The sequence below is a fragment of the Arvicanthis niloticus genome, chromosome 4, assembly GCF_011762505.2.
Source record: "Arvicanthis niloticus isolate mArvNil1 chromosome 4, mArvNil1.pat.X, whole genome shotgun sequence".
Classification (NCBI taxonomy): Eukaryota; Metazoa; Chordata; class Mammalia; order Rodentia; family Muridae; genus Arvicanthis; species Arvicanthis niloticus.
The window spans coordinates 118,453,469-118,471,812 of record NC_047661.1 but is presented as its reverse complement, the minus strand read 5'-3'; the positions used below and the strand labels follow the sequence as shown (position 1 = coordinate 118,471,812).

Here is an 18,344-nt window from a genome sequence, read left to right as displayed (position 1 = left end):
CCCCTACTTGATCGTGTTGGATGATCTCTGATGTGTTCTTGGATTTGATTTGCAAATACTTTACTGAGTATATTTGCATCAATAATCATGAGGGAAAATGTTCTATAATTATATTTCTTTGTTAAGTCTTCATGTGATTTGGGTATCAGGGTGATTGTGGCCTCATAAAAGGAATTTGTCAATGGCAATGTTCCTATGTTTCTGTTTTGTGAAGTCATTTGAGGAATATTGTTGTTAGCTCTTCTCTGAAAGTGTGGTAGAATTCTGTGCTAAAGTCATCTGGCCCTGGGCTTGGGGGGCTGGAGAGCTGTTACGATACTTTTAATGACTGCTTCCACTTCCTTAGGGTTTATATGATTATTTAAATAGTTTACCTGATCTTGATTTCACTTTGATAAGTGGTGTCTACTTAGAAAATTATCCATTTCATTTAGGTTTTCCAAGTTTGTGGAGGACAGGCTTTTGAAATAAGACTTAATGATTTCTTGAATTTCCTCAGTGTCTGTGGTTTTGTCTCCCTTTTCATTTTTGATTTTGATAACTTGGCTAGTCCTTCTCTGCTCTTTATAGTTAGCTTGGTTAAGGGTTTTATCAAAGAACCAAGTCTTTGTTTCATTGATTCTATGTACTATTCCTTTTGTTTCTATTTTATTGATTTGATTATTTTTTGCCATCCTACTCCTACATCCCACTCCTCCTGAGTGTGTTTGCTTTGTTCTAGAGCTTCCAGGTATGTTATTACTTCACTGGTGTGTAATCTCTCTATTTTCTTTATGAAGACACTTAGTGCTATGAACCATCTTAGCACCATTTTCATTGTGCCCCATAAGTTTGAATATGTTGTGCTTTCATTTTCATTGAATTTTAGAAAGTCTTTTGTTTTTTCTTACTTCTTCCTTGACAAAACAGTCATTGAGTAGAGAGTTGTTCAGTTTCCATGAGTGTTTAGGCTTTCTGCTGTGGGTGTTCTTGAAATCCAGTTTTAATCTGCAGTGATCTGATGGAATACAAGGTGTTATTTCAATTGTCTTATATCTGTTGAAATTGGTTTGTGGTTAATTTTGTTTGGGTGAAATGGTCTATAAATACCTGTTAGGTCTATTTGATTCATCATGTCTGTTAGTGTCATTATTTCTCTGTTTAGTTTTTGACTGGATGACCTGTCCATTGGTAAGAGTAAAGTGTTGAAATCTCCTACCATTAATTTTTGGCATTTGATGTGCAATTTAAACTGTAGTAGTGTTCCTTTTTCAAGTGTGAGTTCCCTTGGACTTGGGGCACAGAAGTTAATAAATAAGACTTCATCTTGGTGGATTTTTCCTTTGATGAGTATAAAGTGTCCTTTCCCATTTCTTTTGATTAATTTTGGTTAGAAGTCTATATTGTTAGATATTAGAATGGCTACACTAGCTTGCTTCTTGTGTCCATTTGGTTGGAAAATCTTTTTCTAACCCTTTACTCTGACATAATGTCTATCATTGATATTGAAATGTGTTTCTCGTATGCAATATAAAGTTGGACCCTGTTTTTGATTCTGATAGACCATTTCTTTTTATTTTGGAGTTAAGTTCATTTACTGTGGAGTTGAGAGACAAAAATGACCAATGATTTTTAGTTCCTCTTATTTTGTTGTTCTTGGTGGTGGTGGTGGTGGTGGTGGTGGTGGTGGTGGTGGTGGTAGTGTGTAGGTGTGTGGTGGTATGCAAGTAGGTACACATGCACACATACTTCTTTGGTTTTTCCTGTGAGATTATTTATTTCCTGTGTTATCATTCTTGGGATAGAGTTTTTCTTCCAGTAATTTCTATATGGCTGGATTGGTAGCTAGATATCATCTAAATTTGACTTTTTTGTGAAATATCTTGTTTTCTCCATCTGTGGTGATTGAAAGTTTGACTGGTAGTCTAGGCTGGTATCTGTGGTCTTTCAGAGTCTACAAGGCATGTGTCCATACACGTATGTCCTTTAGAATCTCCAGGAAGAAGTCAGGTGTAAATCTGGTGTGTTTGCCCTTACATGTTACTAGGTTTTTTTTCTCTTGAAGCTTTTAATATTCTTTCTTTGTTCACTATGTTTAGTGTTTTGATTATTAGGTGGCAAAGGAACTTTCTTTTCTTGTCCAATCTTGTTGATGTTCTTTATACTTCTTGTACATATATAGACATTTCCTATTTTAGATTAGGAAGGGTTTTTTATCTTTGATTTTGTTAATAATTTTTCCTGAGTTTTTGAGCTGAGATTCTTCTCCTTCTTCTATTCCTATTATATTTAGGTTTTATCTTTTCATGGTGTCCTAGATTTCCTGGGTGTTTTGTGTCAGAAATTTTTTTAGACTTAACATTGTCTTTGTCTGACACATCAATTTCTTCTACTGTATCTTCTACACCTGAGATTCTCTCTTTTATCCCTTGTATTCTGTTGGTGATGCCTGCATCTGTAGTTCCTGTTCACTTACTTAGATTTTTCCTTCTCCAGGATTCCCTCAGTTTGTATTTTCTTTATTGCTTCTATTTTTATTTTATTTTTCAATGTTCAGTTTTCTTTAATGACCCCCATCTCCCTTAAAGGGTAGGTGAAGGCAACTAGGTGACTGGCAAGACATGTTCACTTGAAGATTTTGCCTTGTTTGATGGCTTTGCCCACGTACTGGAAGGTCCCCTCCCAGGAAAAGTACTCTGGAACCAGAGTCTGGGTCTCCTCGCTACCAGGATCCAGTTTCCGCCAGGTATACGACTCATAGTCCACCTGCCAATCTGGACTCAGCGGAAAAGCAAGCTCTTGGCCTCGGAAGACCCAAACACCAGAAATGGAGTTGCTGTTGTTGGTTCCAAAGAGGATAACACTAGCAAAGGCATTCTTCCTTAGTTTACCCAATCGCTGGAACATTCCAGTGATGAGGTTGCAACTCATGAAGGTCCGGGTGAGCTCTTCAGGAAAGCGGTACTCAGCATACCACAGGGACCAGCCATCCTTATCAAAGTGCTCCCAAAAATATGGCAGTGCCACAGAGAGGGTGTCCTCATTGGAGTACTTACGCCTAAACTCATCCAACACAAAGGTACTCCTGGGCAGGTGAGCGGAAGGGTCCTTGGCCTTTGGGCTCGGCAGCCAGTGCCGCTCACACTCATCCATATCTTCCTCAGGAGCTGGAGCAGCTGCCCTTTTTTCCTCTTTCCACTCAGCCTGGGGCTTCTGTTTCTCTTCTCGTGAACCCTTTTCTTTCCTTGGGATATCCTTTTTAGGCTAGCTCTCTGCAAACTTCTTAGCATCAAACTGAGCCATCTTCTCATACAGCTTCACCTTCCCCAAGATTGCCCTGTATTGGGGATGGTAATGCAGGTAAGGAACCATTGGTTGCTATTGGGGAAGGCCTGGCGAAAACAAGGTTCCAAGACCTGTTTATAGAGCTACAACAGGATGCAGACAACTGTGACATCAGCCAGTGTCACTCACTCACTCACCAGAAAAGTCTGTGTCTTCAGGTGAGTGTCCAGCAGCCCCATGATTCGCTTCACCTCCTCTTTTGCATTTTCAGTGGCCTATTTGTTGTGATGCATAATGCCCAAGGTGGCGAACACCCAAGTGCTAGCTGGAGGAATGATGTCACTGTCAGCAAAGCTCACCCACTACACCACTTGAGTGAGCTGCTGCCTCTGGAATACTTCCCCGCAGCTCCTCGTTGCTTACATAATGGGCGATGGCATGGCTCTCAAACACAGTGAATCCGTCATCACCCTCAAATGCTGGAACCTTGCCGGCAGGAAATTTTCGGAGAAATTCAGGGGTGTGGTTGGTTTGGCCAAAGTAGAAGTTGGATGGTGCGGAGAGCACACAGACCTGAGCCCCGCTGTTCCGAGCAGCGATGAAGACCTTGAAGGCCCTCCAGTTTTCAGGGTATGTGTACAGAATCCCAGCCGCCACGGTGATTCCTCAGAGAAAGGGGGTGGGGCTTCTATTTCTATTTTCAGGTATTGAACAATTTTATTTATTTTCTTTACCTGTTTGTTTGTTTTCTTGGCTTTCTTTAGTGGATTTATTTATTTTCTCCTACTGTTAATTGCATTTTCCTGGATTTCTTTAAGAAATCTATTAATTTTCTCCCATTTTTGTTTGTGTTTTTCTAGATTTCTTTAAATAATTTATTCATTTCCTCTTTAAGTACACCTGTCGTTTTCATAAGGTTTGTTTCAAGGTTGTTTTCTTGTGGTTTAGCTGTTTTGAAATATTCATGGGTTGCTGTAGTAGGATTGCTGGGCTCCGGTGGTGCCATCTTGCCCCAGCTGTTGTTGATTGTATTCTTACACTGGCATCTAGGCTTATGGGTTTGGAAAAATTATATGTTTAGATGCTGCTTTGAGTTATCTTTGCTGGATGAATGTTTTTCCCTTGATTTCTGTTTACTTTCTGGTCTTCTGACCTGAGTGGCCTGTGGTTATGGTGATTCTCCTCCTTATGGAGTTCTCAGGTCCAGCAGGGTGTCTCTGCTAGGGTTTTGAATGCCTGTATGACCTCTGAGGTTTTGGGTGCCAGCATTACATTGGGGGTTCTATAGATGGTATGGCCTCTGGGATTCTGGATACATGTGTAGTTTCTGGTAGAGCAGGGGACTTTTGTCAGAATTGTGAGTTAGCATTTGTAGACAAGGGGACAGTTTGCTGTTGGGGAAGCTGGATGAACCCTAAAGACGCTTTGGATATCTGCAGGCTGGTCTTATCTGGGGTTGTAGGTATCAGTGTGGCTCCTGGTAGAGCATCGGGCTTCTGCCAGAGTTGTGGACTGGGATATGGAGACCAAGCCCTTTCTTATCAAACAACTTAGATTAGTCACCACCAATCTTAATTCTTGGCTAACAAATGTTGTAAGTACCAACTGCTTTATGGATTTAACTAATAAATATACCTTCGTTTCAAAGTTCCTTGAACTTTATTGAAATTCTTATTAAAATTCTAATTATCCATAAGTAAATGTGATATTCTTCCTAGCTGACAAAGTTAAAATGGAAGAACCTTTAAAAAATGTCTACAGTTAGACCAGAGACAGAGAGAGAGAGAGAGAGAGAGAGAGAGAGAGAGAGAGAGAGAGAGAGATTGTATCTATTCATTCTGAAAATGTTACCTAAGACTCAAGCTTGGAGTTCATTGAAGAATTCTCTTATGGTGCCCTTTGGACCCCACCTTCTGGTTCCATGGTAACATTAGAATGGGAAGCATCACAAATGATCTTCCTAAAGCTTTATAATACCTGATGTATAAACATCAGGACTGTGTTTAGGTGCATTAAGTTAAAGTTCCTAGAGCTCTTGCCCTAGAGAATGGAGCCTGAGTTTGAACCCTGACTCCAGGAAGAGACATAACATTCTAATCTTCCCCCCAAATATGAACATTGCATACTATTCCCTGCCCTTAAGGGTAAACCCAACTAGGCCTGCTAATCACATGCCAGGCAACCACATCTCAGGAAATCCAATACACCTGAAGATGATCTGAGAAGCTTGGAGGAATAACAATCCCTTAATGTCATAATGTGTTTGTCTAGCCAGAAGCCACTCCCTTGATGTAATTGCTTATACATTTTTATTGCAATGCCTGCCAGCTTTACTGAGTTTACAATTCAAAATATGCAACGTTTTCAGGGACACATGGCAACATCAAAATGAAGGAGCAGGGAAAGCTACAGGTTCCTTCTAACTCTACATTGTCCTCCTGTCTTCGCCGTCACCTTTTCCTTCTTTCTCTGTCACTGCTTTAAGTTCAATACAAAATCTTGACAACTTAGTATTAAGCTGAATATCTTTAGAAATTGTTGGGGAGGGTGCAAACATTTAATTCTTTATGAATTTATCTTTGTGGCTATCCAGCACAGAATCAACTCTACGTCCAGCTGTCTCAAACTGAGCCCCTGGTCTTTTCTTTCCAGTTGATGTTCCCTATACACAGACAGACAGACAGACAGAAACACACACACAGATATACAGACACACACAGAGAGACATACACACACACACTCAAAGACATACAGACACACTCAAAGACATACACACACACTCATAGACATAAAGACATACAGACGCACACACAGACCTACAAACACACATGCACGTGTGTGAGTGTGCATACACACCCACACACTATTAACACGCATACCACAAAGGCACACACAACCTGCTCCTCCCCCCTTGCTTCCCATCTCAATGCTAACTTATTTCTTCCTGTCCCTCAGGATAAGACACTGGTAGTTTATTTCAGCATCTCTTTTCCTCTTATACTCTTGACAAATCTATTTGGCTAACCCATTGCTTCTACCTTCAAAACGTGCCCAGAATCGTCCACCAAACTCCAGGACCACAGTGACATCTCTATTGCCTTTCTTGTACGTTATCACAGTACAATGGGTTTCCCTTTCACCATTACTCAAAGACAGCACAGTGAACCCTCTAAAGTATAAAGTATGACCTGAACTCCTCTGCTCAAACCCTCCCTGGCTCCCTTTCCACAGAGACAACTGGTCCGGTACTCACCAGCTCCTCGCATCTTAGCAATCTTACCTCTCACTTTCCCGACTCCTCCTATTGTAGCCACACTGGATTTGTTTATATTTACAAACACATCTCCCCTGCTTCTGCATGACCTCTGGGGTCCAGGTTCACTTCCTTTTGCTGGAAGGAACCTCTCCTAACTACCCGAGGACCTTGTTCTTCTGCCCTGAGGGTGTTGTTCACCACAGATACATCTTCTCCCACTGTGGAAAGTGCACTGAACCTACACTCGCCCTTCTCTTGTCTCAGGCCTCAGAGCTGATGAACACACGCTCCTTGAACCACATTTTAACTCTTTATTTTTCTGGCTCCATGCAATACAATATAGATGGTCAGCAAGTGCTTTTTATACATTCTTTTTTTAATACTGTAAAGAGTTTCTGAAAAGTGTCTTCATATCATGATGGCTATAAAATCAATAATCTTGAATGAATCAATCAGTGAATAATTGAATAGTCAGAAGCAGGCCTTCCACAGTCCACCTACATTTTGTCTTAAATACCACAGGGACATACTACTGCTGCCTGCTCCTTTAGTTACATCTTGAAGTTTAATAAAAACCAATGGCAGTTCAGATGAGCACCCTGCATCTTCTTGTAAAAATATCCTAACATGTGCACCTGAGTGTGTGCATGTTTGTGTGTGTTTGACTCAATAGTCATTCCTTTCTCTTAAATTATTGGTCTGGGGTCAGGTTCTTTTCCTAGAGAAATATACCCATTTAACAGTTCTCTCTTTTTATTTACTGGCTCGGTAACACCTGAAAACCTCCTCTAACTACATTTGTGCCTGTGGTTTAATGGATTCTCCAGTTAAGGGTTAGTGTTATAAGTTCTTGAAACTGTGCATTAAGGGTGTGCCCTTCCTAGGTAGACTTAGCTCTGGTGTAATTTATGAAGGTCTAATAATCTGAAGCTTAGTAATCATTTTTATGAACTTCATTCTACCCGCAAATGTGGAATTTCTTCTAGATATGATGAGAAATACAGAGTGTTTTTCACTTCTGACTCAACAGTCCTGCTTCCAGACAGTGCTTGTATACCTAGAATCAACTTCAAGGCATTCTCCAGGTATTCATCCTCTGTGGCTGTCTTCTGTGTAACCTCAGCTCCAGAGTGAAGTCCTCTACTCTCCAGATAAAGTTGGGAAGAAACTTGGCAACTCTGATGACAGCTTGAGAAAGACTTTGTCCTTATTATTTCTGTGAGTCCTGAAACATAACTAGAATTGATTTAAAGAAAAGGAATTTTCCCCATAGGACAGCAGTTCACAAGACTGGGGACAGTAAGAACCTGGTACTTGGCTTGGACTGAGTTTCTGTTAATTGAGGTAAATGTTTAAACAATCAATCACCCTGCAAAACTAAAAGCACTGTTTTGTGGATGTCCAGCAGAGGGCGCCAGAAAACCAAGGAAATCTGGCTTCCATCTGCATGAAGCCTTGCAAATCTTCACTAAGACGTGAAATTTTCTACAGCAACAGTCAGCATTGGACCTCAAGTACAATAAACGTAGTAAAACATAAGAAACACATTTTAAAGACAAGACTAAAATACTTACGTACTTAAACGCCACAATACCATAGTTGGTACTGAAAACGCTTAAATTATTTTTCAGAATTCCTTTTTAACGGCCACAACAAACTCACAAGCACCGTCACCAAAATTTCTATATGAACCAATCCGTGCAAAGAACAGTTTGATGTGTTTGTTAATACACACTTTTAATCATGTAGTTGTGTTTGAAGAGCCTTTGCTCCTGCCTCTTTTGTATTAGCTTTCTGCTCGTACTTGGTTCTGATGCGCAGACGACAGCTCTGTCAGAGATCGACATACTTATCGTTTCCTTGTTGGAGCTGCGCAGCAGCTCACTCCTGCAGGGCACTGCTCTGAGGGGTTGGGTCCATGCTTGTTTTCAAATGGCTGTTCAATGAGCAAGAACGAAAATTCTAAACCTGTTCTAGTTAAGGTTTCTATTGCTACGTTGAAACACCATGACCACAAGTAAACCAGAGAAGAAAGGGTGTATTCAGCTTACACTTCGGCATAGTAGCCCATCTTCGAAGAGAGTCAGGACAAGAACTCAAACGGAGCAGGAACCTGGAGGAGGAGCTAACGCAGAGGCTATAGAAGCTATAGAGCGAGCAGCGTTACTGACTTGCTCATTGTGACTTGCTCAGCCTGCTTATAGAACCCAGTACCACCAGCCCAGGGATGGCTCCACCCACAATGGGCTGGCCTCTCCCTTTTCACTAATTAAGAAATGCCTTACAGGTATTTTCTCAACTGAGGCTCCCTTCTCTCTGAAGACTCTAGCTTTTGTCAAGTTCACATGAACTGACCAATACACAGAGAGTGAGCCAAAGGGCTATGGAAACAAAATTGAAGAGGTATATCAGAAGTTCCAGGTGGTAAGTAAAGGCATCTGGTGTTTATTTTAGTACTCAGTAGCGAATAAGCTTCCTTTCCCATGAGCCGATGTTATTACATCTAGAAACCCCTAGAGGGCGCTGGCTGCGCAACTGTGAGTGCAGGTTTCCTCTTTGTGGCTAAATTCTGTGTGGCAGTCACCTGTGGAATAACGTGCTACAGTGTGTGCTGCTCCATAAAGACATTGTCACAACACTGCCTAGTCACCTTAGAACCCACATCAGGAAACTGACTTTAAAACTCTTTTTCCCCCCAGTAGAGGATTTATAGAAAGTATTAGAAGAAACTGTAAACTCACTGAAGTGTGGACATTGGCTGTGACAATGCTGTTACTAATTACCACCACGTCATGCATTAAGAGCTATTAAGGGTTCTTCAAAGTTACCATCTCCAAGGTGGAAGGCTTCACCTTCCTTAGAATCAAGACTCTTACAAACTGAAAAATGACCTCTCATGGGGATTTCCATAACAACACATTCCATGCTATAAGGGTGTGAGGAGGAGAGAAAGGTTCCTTCTGTAGCCAGACACAAGCACCACTGAATAATAGACTGCTAATCTACATTATTCTCCTAGTCCTCCATTTAACCTCAGAACCAGAATCACACAGGGTGCTGTTGAAATACAGAAAGACGGAGCTGTTGGTGGTAGATTTAGGCAGCTCCCCAGCTGCAAGGCCTTTGATCCTAGATCACAGCCAGTTACCGATTATTAGGCACTGACCCTGTGACAGGTGCTCAGACCACAGAACAGAAGAATTTTCTAGGTGTGGAGTCTGGCTCATATGACCCTAATCAAGGTCCAGAACTTGCAAGTGACAGAGTAGGATCCAACTCTAAACATCTGACAACACCCATCCCTAGTGATTTTCCTTGTTGGAGGAATTACTGATAACAAGTACTTCAGGCAGGAGCAAGACAGCTGCTGAGCTCAGGACCCCTGAGCAATACTCCCAGTGCTTTTACTTCACAGGAGGCTCCTCCCTAGAAGGGCTGTTCTGGCAGGTGCAGTTCAGCAACTAAGCGGAAGCTTACAACTGAAACTTCACTTTCTATAGGAAGCCGCCAGTAAGAATGCCTGTTCTATGCTAACAGAAAACCAGAAACAGATCACAATCCTTCCCACAAGACTTGAGAGATGAAAATAAAGGCTTACCAACATGTAAGTACCGAGAATAGAGTCCCATTCAGGCCAGATATAGAAACTATGTCATGAATGATGACCGTTCAGTCACCTTCAATCATCCATCCATTCATTCACTCATTCACTCACTCACTCACTCATCCATCCATTCACTCACTCACTCACTCACTCATTCATTCATTCATTCTCTAACCTCCCACTGCTATTCACTCTTAAAACCCTCTGTAGGAATTCCCGAGTTAATGAAATCCTGAGTGACTGTGTATTGCTTAGTGTGGATCACATCAATGACCCTAGCCACAGACCCGTGGGAAGTGGCAAAGCCTTCTTCCACCCCAGAATGAGGCTTGGACGGATGGCAAAGCCCTCCTCTGGTCCATGTGAAGATGTTGACAGTCTGTGCAGAAAATGTCCACTAAAGCTTTCTCTCCTCCTCCGACATCACAGCCTGAAGACTGCTCACCTAGAGAGACTACTCCTAGAGAGAGTAGCTAAATTTGCCTCCTGGATTCAGCCATAGCCATAAACCCTGCCACCTTGATCATATGTGTGCAATAACTCTGTATGCGCCTTCCTAGTCAATTCTGTAGGATAAAACATACTGAGATCCCAGGTGCTATGGTTTCCCCAGACCAGCCAACCCCAGTACATTTGTGTGTGTGTCCATGTGAATGCATGTGTCTTTATTCCCTCTCCACACCCAGTCAAGTTAAATCCCTGAAAGCTATGCAAAGATGTAGCATCCTACCAGTGTGGGAGCTAAGGTTAAAAAGATTATCATAAGTTCAAAGTCAGCCAGAGCTATAAAGTTCCAGTATAACCTAGGAGTGAGCTTCTACCTCAATAAAACAAAATGGTAATAACTAATAATAATAACAACAAAAACAATAAGCCATCAATACTTTGCTGCTTATTTGTAAGTTTTCATCTTGTAGATTTTAGGGGTGTCAAGTTTTCTCTTTTTTATATCCTTTCTGTTTATGGAGATTCAGAGTCTGTAAGACTCAAATTTAGAAAAAATCAGATTTACAGCAAAGAAAAAGACTTCTTCCGGGTTATATAGTTCTTATGTTTTCTCATACTCATTTTTCTAGTCTCTGCTAAGCATGAGACTCATCTCTAGCACCTATTCTAGTGCTTTACACACTCTCATTAGTGAGAGGAAGTTACATACCCACTATTCTGTGCCAGACCCTATTCACAGGTGTTACACTCTCCTTCATGAAACACCTTCAAGATACTTTCTCCATGTTGTATGAAAACCACATAGGTGCTAGTCAATGACACTCTCTGGACCTGTGTCCCTTTTGGGTTTTACTTTCCACCAGGAGCCTCAAGTCATGTGGGCCCGGAGTAAGACTCTTCCCGGGAACGGTGGCCTTGACAATGCAGAGCCTACGACCCCACACCTTGTCTTATCAGGAGGCAACTGCTCTTCTAAAGGCCACAATGATGATTTTACCTATTTATTTATTTATTTATCTATCTATCTATCTATCTATTTATTTATTTATTTATTTATTTATTTATATTTTTGCCTTTAAATTAAGAGACTACCAAAGGAGGTAAGGTTGAATAGTGAGTGTCCACTGGGGAGTGCTTACATCTTACAGTAAATCTGGTATTTTTCTGGATGGTCAATAGCTAAAGAAGAAACTATTGCCTCAGGAAAAATTCCTTCATGAACTCGAGCCTGGGTGATGCTTTTTGGCTTCTCAGTGTTACAACGCCCACATTAACCTGTCCTGTGCAGTCAGGTACGCATGACAAACACACGTCCCGTCTAGTTCTGGGTAGTTAGCTACACATGCACTTCTCAAGATGAGATGGAAAGCCCTCCATTCTGCTGGTTAGAGGGAGTGCCAAGGGTCCAGACTAACAGAAAAGGAAGGGCAGAAACCATAGGCTTGGAAGAAGAAAGAAATTCGGACAATGAACTTGAGACATTGAAATATTATTATTTTTAAAAAGCACTTTATGTCTGGCTCATCTTCATCTAATCTTAAGCCTTCCTAGAAAACAAAGCAGAACAAAACAAAAAACTGTGAAGTTGTTGTTGTTGTTTGTTGTTGTTATAGTTGTTGTTTTGGTGTGTCTTTCATTTGTTTTAGTTTTATTTGTTTTGTTTTGTTTTTTAAGACAGGACTGCAAGCTAGCCTCAGACTTACTATGTAGTCAATAATGACCTGGAATTCCTGGTCATCCTGTCCCAACCTCCTGTGTGCTAGATTATAGGCCTGCCCAAACATTCCCAGGCAATACCCAATTTTTTTAACACCTATCTTTAGCTATTATAAGGGTGACCACAGAAACTTTCTCCACTACCATGTCTTCAGCTATCAAGCTGTGCCTCCTTCCTTGAGTTCCCCACTCTCAGATGGCACACACACTAGTAGGGGACAACCACACGACAAGTCAGGTGTCTGATGAAGTCCCAGGTACCTGCTGATGCTCAGGACTCAGAAATGGCACTGAAGTTCCTCCTTAGGTTCTCTGAGGTGACACCATGATCATTGAGAGACACTGGGGGAACTGATCCAGTCACTTGTCTTAGGGGCTCTTCTTCATCTGTTTACCAACCATTTCTTGGGCAACAAGTGTATGACCAGTACTGTTCTTGGCTCTTCAAACATGTCAATAAAGGGGAAAAAAGATTCTTGCCCTTGGAGAGATCACAACCAAGCAAAGAAAGAAAGAAAATAATAATGAACAATAAATGATGAACAAAACACACACAGTGATTATATATATATAAATCAATATATATATATATATATATATATATATATATATATAAACATGATTTTTTTTTATCATTTCAAGCATATATATATACAACACTTTTATCACCTTTCTCCCATTATCTTCTCTTATCCCTGTACTGAATCCTTTTTTCTATCAAGTTTTTCTCTTACATTTCTGTCTTTTTACTTTGTGGTGCCCACTACATTTAAAATTAGCATTGCTCACATGACCATAGGAGAGGGGTTATTTGCTTGAGCCAGGGTAACTCGCCACTGGAAATAAACAACTAGTAAATATGTCTTCCTCCCCCTATAACTATTAATGGTTGCATAATGTCTATACCTCCTCAAGGAAGAGTGGGTCAGTTTGAGCCCGCCCACATCTATGATGGACTGTTGATGGGCCCAGTCTTGTGCAGGCAGGAATGCTGCCCTGAGTTCATGCATGCAGCAACCATATCATGTTCAGAAGATAACTCTTCACAGCGTTTTCCCCATCTTTTGGTCCTTTTGTTCTTTCTACCCTCCCACAATGTTCCTGAGACTTGGAAGAGGTGATTTAGACGTGTCATTTAGGACATAGGATGAAGGATCATGGTCAGGTGGTCAGATTTGAGCCACGGTGCTTTCACCAGCTGAGCTATCCCACGGCCTGCACAGAGGGTTGGCTCTGCATTGTCTGGCCCAGCCCGAGTCTTCTGCCTGCTCTGGTGATGAAAGCCACATATACTGATGCTTCTTCGTGAGAGCTTCTCTGAGAAAAAGAACATGACAGTGATAACCTAAAAGAACACCCAGGAATGAGATGTTGAACATGTGTTTATTTGCTTAACTGGAATGCCAGATCCGTATCCCTTGACTCTACTCTCCTTAAAATAAAGGGTTAAAAATATTAATTTTGTGAAATACACAACATGCCAACAAACTACAAAGTAGTCCAAGCTTCCGGTAGAAGGCATATTCGCTTATTCTAGACCACAGCATGTAAACTACAGCAATTATAGTCTGGCAGTAAAATGAATTCCAGTTTATTAGAATGTACTGTGTGTAGAGACTACTGGTACACGGTTTTAAGAGTTAAGCTTAGAGTGTTGAGCCGTTGTTTGAGGTAATGATTATGTTCATTTTTTCACAGTTGATAAGAAAACCAATCCATTAACATGCCGTAACTGGCCATTCCAATTGAGATGCCAATTAGACTTCTAGGGAATTTATGAAAATTGCCACCAGACTATATTTGAGGACATGGGAAGAGGACTGTGTCCTGAACATAAAGTGACATCATTAGAAACTGGTCTTTCTACCTATATCCTTACTTCTTCAGATCCATCCTGTGAATTTCACAATTAAATTAATCTTTCTAAATAGCAAGGTAACCACGTTACTGTTTGGCTTAAAACGCTAGTAACTCCTCATTGTCTATGAATAGCTAACCCAGTTGATTGCAGTAAAGGTCCCAGATGGTTTCAAGAATCAGTTACACTGAAACAATAAACATCTAAGCATGAGAATATACATTGTATCTCCACAAAAGTAGATGTTTTATAGCTATCTAATGTCTTACATGGAAATGTTTTATGTTTACATAAAATGTGCCTGTGGAGGTCAAAGGGCAGCATGTGAGAGTCTACCCTTTCCTTCTAGCTTGTGGGTTCTGAGGGTTTAATGTAGGTCAAGCCTGGTGGAAAGCGCCTCTAACCACTGAGCCATCTTGCCAGTCATCTGCTTCATTTTTATAAATAAATTATACTTATGATTTTAAGTAAAGGGAAATAAGCCAAACATTTGATTCCATGAAATCTCTGTACATTTGGACAGCACGCCCGAATTGTTTCGTTATTACTATTTCTCTTGTATTTCTTCAGGGTTCCTTTGGAAATCAGCAGGGTTGTCCACATACTTGGGTATCCAGGGAGGCAGTTTGAAGCACAGTTTCAAACATATGGCAAAGCAAAGACGTAAAAGCATTTGGAAACGAATTTTTCCAGTCATAAACATTCTGAGTCACCCTCGGAAAAGTACAAAAGAAGCATTTACAGCTCTCTGGTGGTGATTTTATTTAAGATGGGAAAACGTTAGTAGTCATTTTTCTTGTGCTTTATTTATGACCTTTCCTCCTTTCTATAAAAGAGCATTTTAATGAGACCGTAGCTGAAACTGAAGGAAGGCTTATCTGTAGGTGTGATAATATTCCAACCTAGTTTTGCTGTCCAAGTGTTCAATGTCAGGGTAATCGGGACAGTTTTCTTCAGAACTCTTGACAAACTGCATTGTAATTCATAGAATCTTAAACATCTCAAATTGTTTGTGTTTTCATAAGTTTCATACTGCCTCTCTCTGAAATGAATTGGAGTAAGAAAACATATCCCACATAACCCTGGGAATGACCAGTGTGCAAAGACCCTGTGTGTGTTACTGTGTTTCAGACTATGTGGTGATGGCTTCCTTCAAACCCTGCCAGGGGTCCCAGTTGTAGCATCACGAAGCTTAAATGACCTGGCTATCGTGAGGTGACTATTTCTTTTTTTTTTTTTTTCTATTTTTTAAATTATCAAATCATAATTTTTACTTTTTAACACAGGGGTTATAAACACAAAAATGCAGGATGTGGGGAAGGGGATGACACAGGAGCATGGGTGTTCAGGGGGAGTACAGATATCTTTCAGAACAGGGTATCAGCTGGGTGAGGGGTGGCTATTTCTTTATTCAAGCAATATTACTGTACAGATAAGAAAGGATTGAGTTTGAATAGTTCTTTAATCTTTAACACTGTTTTGAGACAAAGAATCTTTCTGTACATTAATAAAAATTAATAAGGTGAGTTTATAGACATATTTATGAATAATTCTCAGATGACTGTAGATGCTTTTTAACCTAATGGACACAAAAAGTGAGCCCTTCACCTAAGGCTGGTGGAAGGAGAAACCAGAAAATTTGTAAGAGCCAGAGGACCAGGCCTCATGCTGCATGATATGACATTTTCGACATGACAGGGAGGTTGCAGCTATGACATCTCAGCAATAAGCTTACCTAAATGCTTCTTTAAAATAACAAGATGAGGGCTGAAGAAATGACTTTGTTAGCAAACAGCTTGCCTTGCAAGCATAAGGATCTGAGTTCAAATCCTCAGCATCCATGCAAAACCTGGGTGAGATGATTCACCTATAATCTCGACCCTGAGGAGATGGAGATAAGAAGATGCCAGCTGGCTGGCAGTGAAAGTTCCCTAAGAGGTCCTGTCTCAAGTGTGGAAAGCAATTAAGGAAGATAACCAGGGTTGACCTCTGGTGTGTGTCTCTCTCTCTCTTCTCTCTCTTTTCTCTCTCTCTCTCTCTCTCTCTCTCTCTCTCTCTCTCTCTCTCTCTCTCTCTCTCTCTCTCTCTGTTGCATGTACACATTAGTAAAGAGTCAGCCTTGACCTTCTGGTAGCTCCTGCCTCATGTACCCCATCAGTTACTCTCAAGTGGAACGTTACCCTGGTTTAAATGTGTCCCTCCAAAGTTCATGTTGAATACACTCCTCTGTGTGGTAGTCCAAAGTAGGCACAGCCTTTCTGGAAGCCCTTAAGTCATCAGTCTTCACCTCGTGAATGAAATTGATTCCCTATTAAAGAGTCTCCGGTGTACTGTCTAGCCTTCTGTTTCCTCTGTCATATGAGAAGGTAGCAAGAGGGAAACCAGAGAGTCAGCCCTCATTGCACAGAAAACCTGGGGACCTTGATTTTGAGCTTCTTAACTTCTAAAACCATAAAAAAAAAATAATATTACTTGTAAGTTACCCAGTAAAAGTGTTTTATACAGCATCAAAGAAAATACTCATTATGCCTGTTATCAGAGGCAAGCAAAGGGAGAGGCAGTCTAGGAACAGCTATTTTTTAAATATTTATTCATTTAATTTGTATATATGACTGCTCTATCTGCACGTACACCTACCAGAACAGCGCATCAGATCCCATCACAGATGGTTCTGGGCCACCATTTTGGTTGCTGATGATTGAATTCAAGACCTCTGGAAGAACAGACAGTGCTTTTAACCACAGAGCCATCTCTCCAGCACCCAAGAACAACTATTTTGATTGAAGCCAGTTGTTGCCCAGTTTATCATGACAGTTTTCCTGCTCCTCCGTGCAGCAATGTGTGCTGGCACTAACAGCAAATGTAAGTTCTTAATTATAGGTTGTTAGTTTTGTTTACTCTAGAACCCCTGCTATCTGGAGACTTCTCTGTTGACAGTTATCTGCCTGACCCCGATTTTTTTCTTTCTTTGTCAACATAATTTTTCATTCTAGTTTAGTATATAAAGTGTTTCATTGTGACGTTTCCCTGCATCCATATCACCATAGATTGCTTGTGACTCAAGTTATAAAATAAACTCATTGTAGGCTCTGCCACAGCCTCCACCAGCTAGCTGGAACAGTCACTTGCTTTGGTTTCTGCAAACTCGTTTGATGGTGTTGGCTGAACTGTGTTTAAAACCGATGGAAACTCTTTCCTGCCGAGCTCCCCTGCCTTAAGGATCTGTGTCTTCAGTTACTCCGGCTACAGCAAGTTTCCTTGAGCCTCTCAGCACTGGTGGATGGATTTATGGCTACCCCTAGAGTCACTGGCTAAGCAGTTAAATGCTATACAATGTCACACACACACACACACACAAAAAAAAAAAAATACAGGAATCGGTGCTAAGTGGAAATGTTCAGTAGAACAGTTCATTCAGAAAGGGACGTCCCTTTATTTTTGAAGCCCTCCGGTTTCTGTTTCCCTTCCGTATTAATTAAAGTAAGCATGCATGCTGACAATGTAAGCTGGTTTTTTTCAGACAGTATTTTAGTAAAAAGGTTGTTTTAAATTTGCAGTTTCTTGTCTCAGTCACCTACAACCTGGGCATCGAAAGTGTTTTCCGTGTGACTATGGAAAGTCTTAAGGGATCCGGTTTCCTTACTCCTAACTTTCACACGTAGCCTCCTTTGAAGCAACTCCTCCTGAGAATTTAATTGTGTCCAAGAAGGCTTGCCAATTTTCCTCTCCCACCTTTCCTTCCACTGCACAGACGTGTGGTGAGTGGCTCAGCCATTCCATCTTTAATATGTACATTGTGCCAGGGTGTGAAAATATCTGTGAGTGCCAAGCATCGTCAGAGCTCAAAGCTATTGCTGTCAGGGAAGCCTCATTAAACGAAACTGTAAATCCACCACAGGACTCTGTTTAGTTCTCTCTGCCATATACCTTTCTGCGCCTGGTGTTAGAAACGGTACTCACAACTCCCTGTCGTGGTTTCCTGAATTCGCACCTGCGTCCAGCAGAACCAGCAACAGTGATGACTTCTAAGGATCATTTCCTCCATCTTCCCCACAGAGAGGGAATTCCTAGGGAGAGGGCGGTGATGGGGAACGTGTGGCCAAGGCGATGTTTCTCCATTCTATCCGGTCTGCTCTCTGGTGTTTGAATCCCAGCCTCCACTGACCCTATCCTTCTTCCTGTTTCAGCTATTAGCATTT

General features: G+C 41.1%; 1 long non-coding RNA gene and 1 pseudogene across 1 annotated transcript; one reads left to right on the top strand and one right to left on the bottom strand.

Moving 5' to 3' along the window:
* Window positions 1-2,579: 2,579 nt before the first annotated feature.
* On the bottom strand, window positions 2,580-6,530 carry LOC117707288 (elongation factor 1-gamma pseudogene; annotated as a pseudogene).
* A 345-nt stretch (window positions 6,531-6,875) lies between these two features.
* On the top strand, window positions 6,876-18,144 carry LOC143442145 (uncharacterized). The gene is made up of 5 exons (XR_013110157.1): window positions 6,876-8,944; window positions 10,021-10,124; window positions 15,277-15,360; window positions 16,786-17,007; window positions 17,703-18,144. It is a non-coding gene; the product is annotated as an uncharacterized LOC143442145 (long non-coding RNA).
* Window positions 18,145-18,344: the final 200 nt, after the last annotated feature.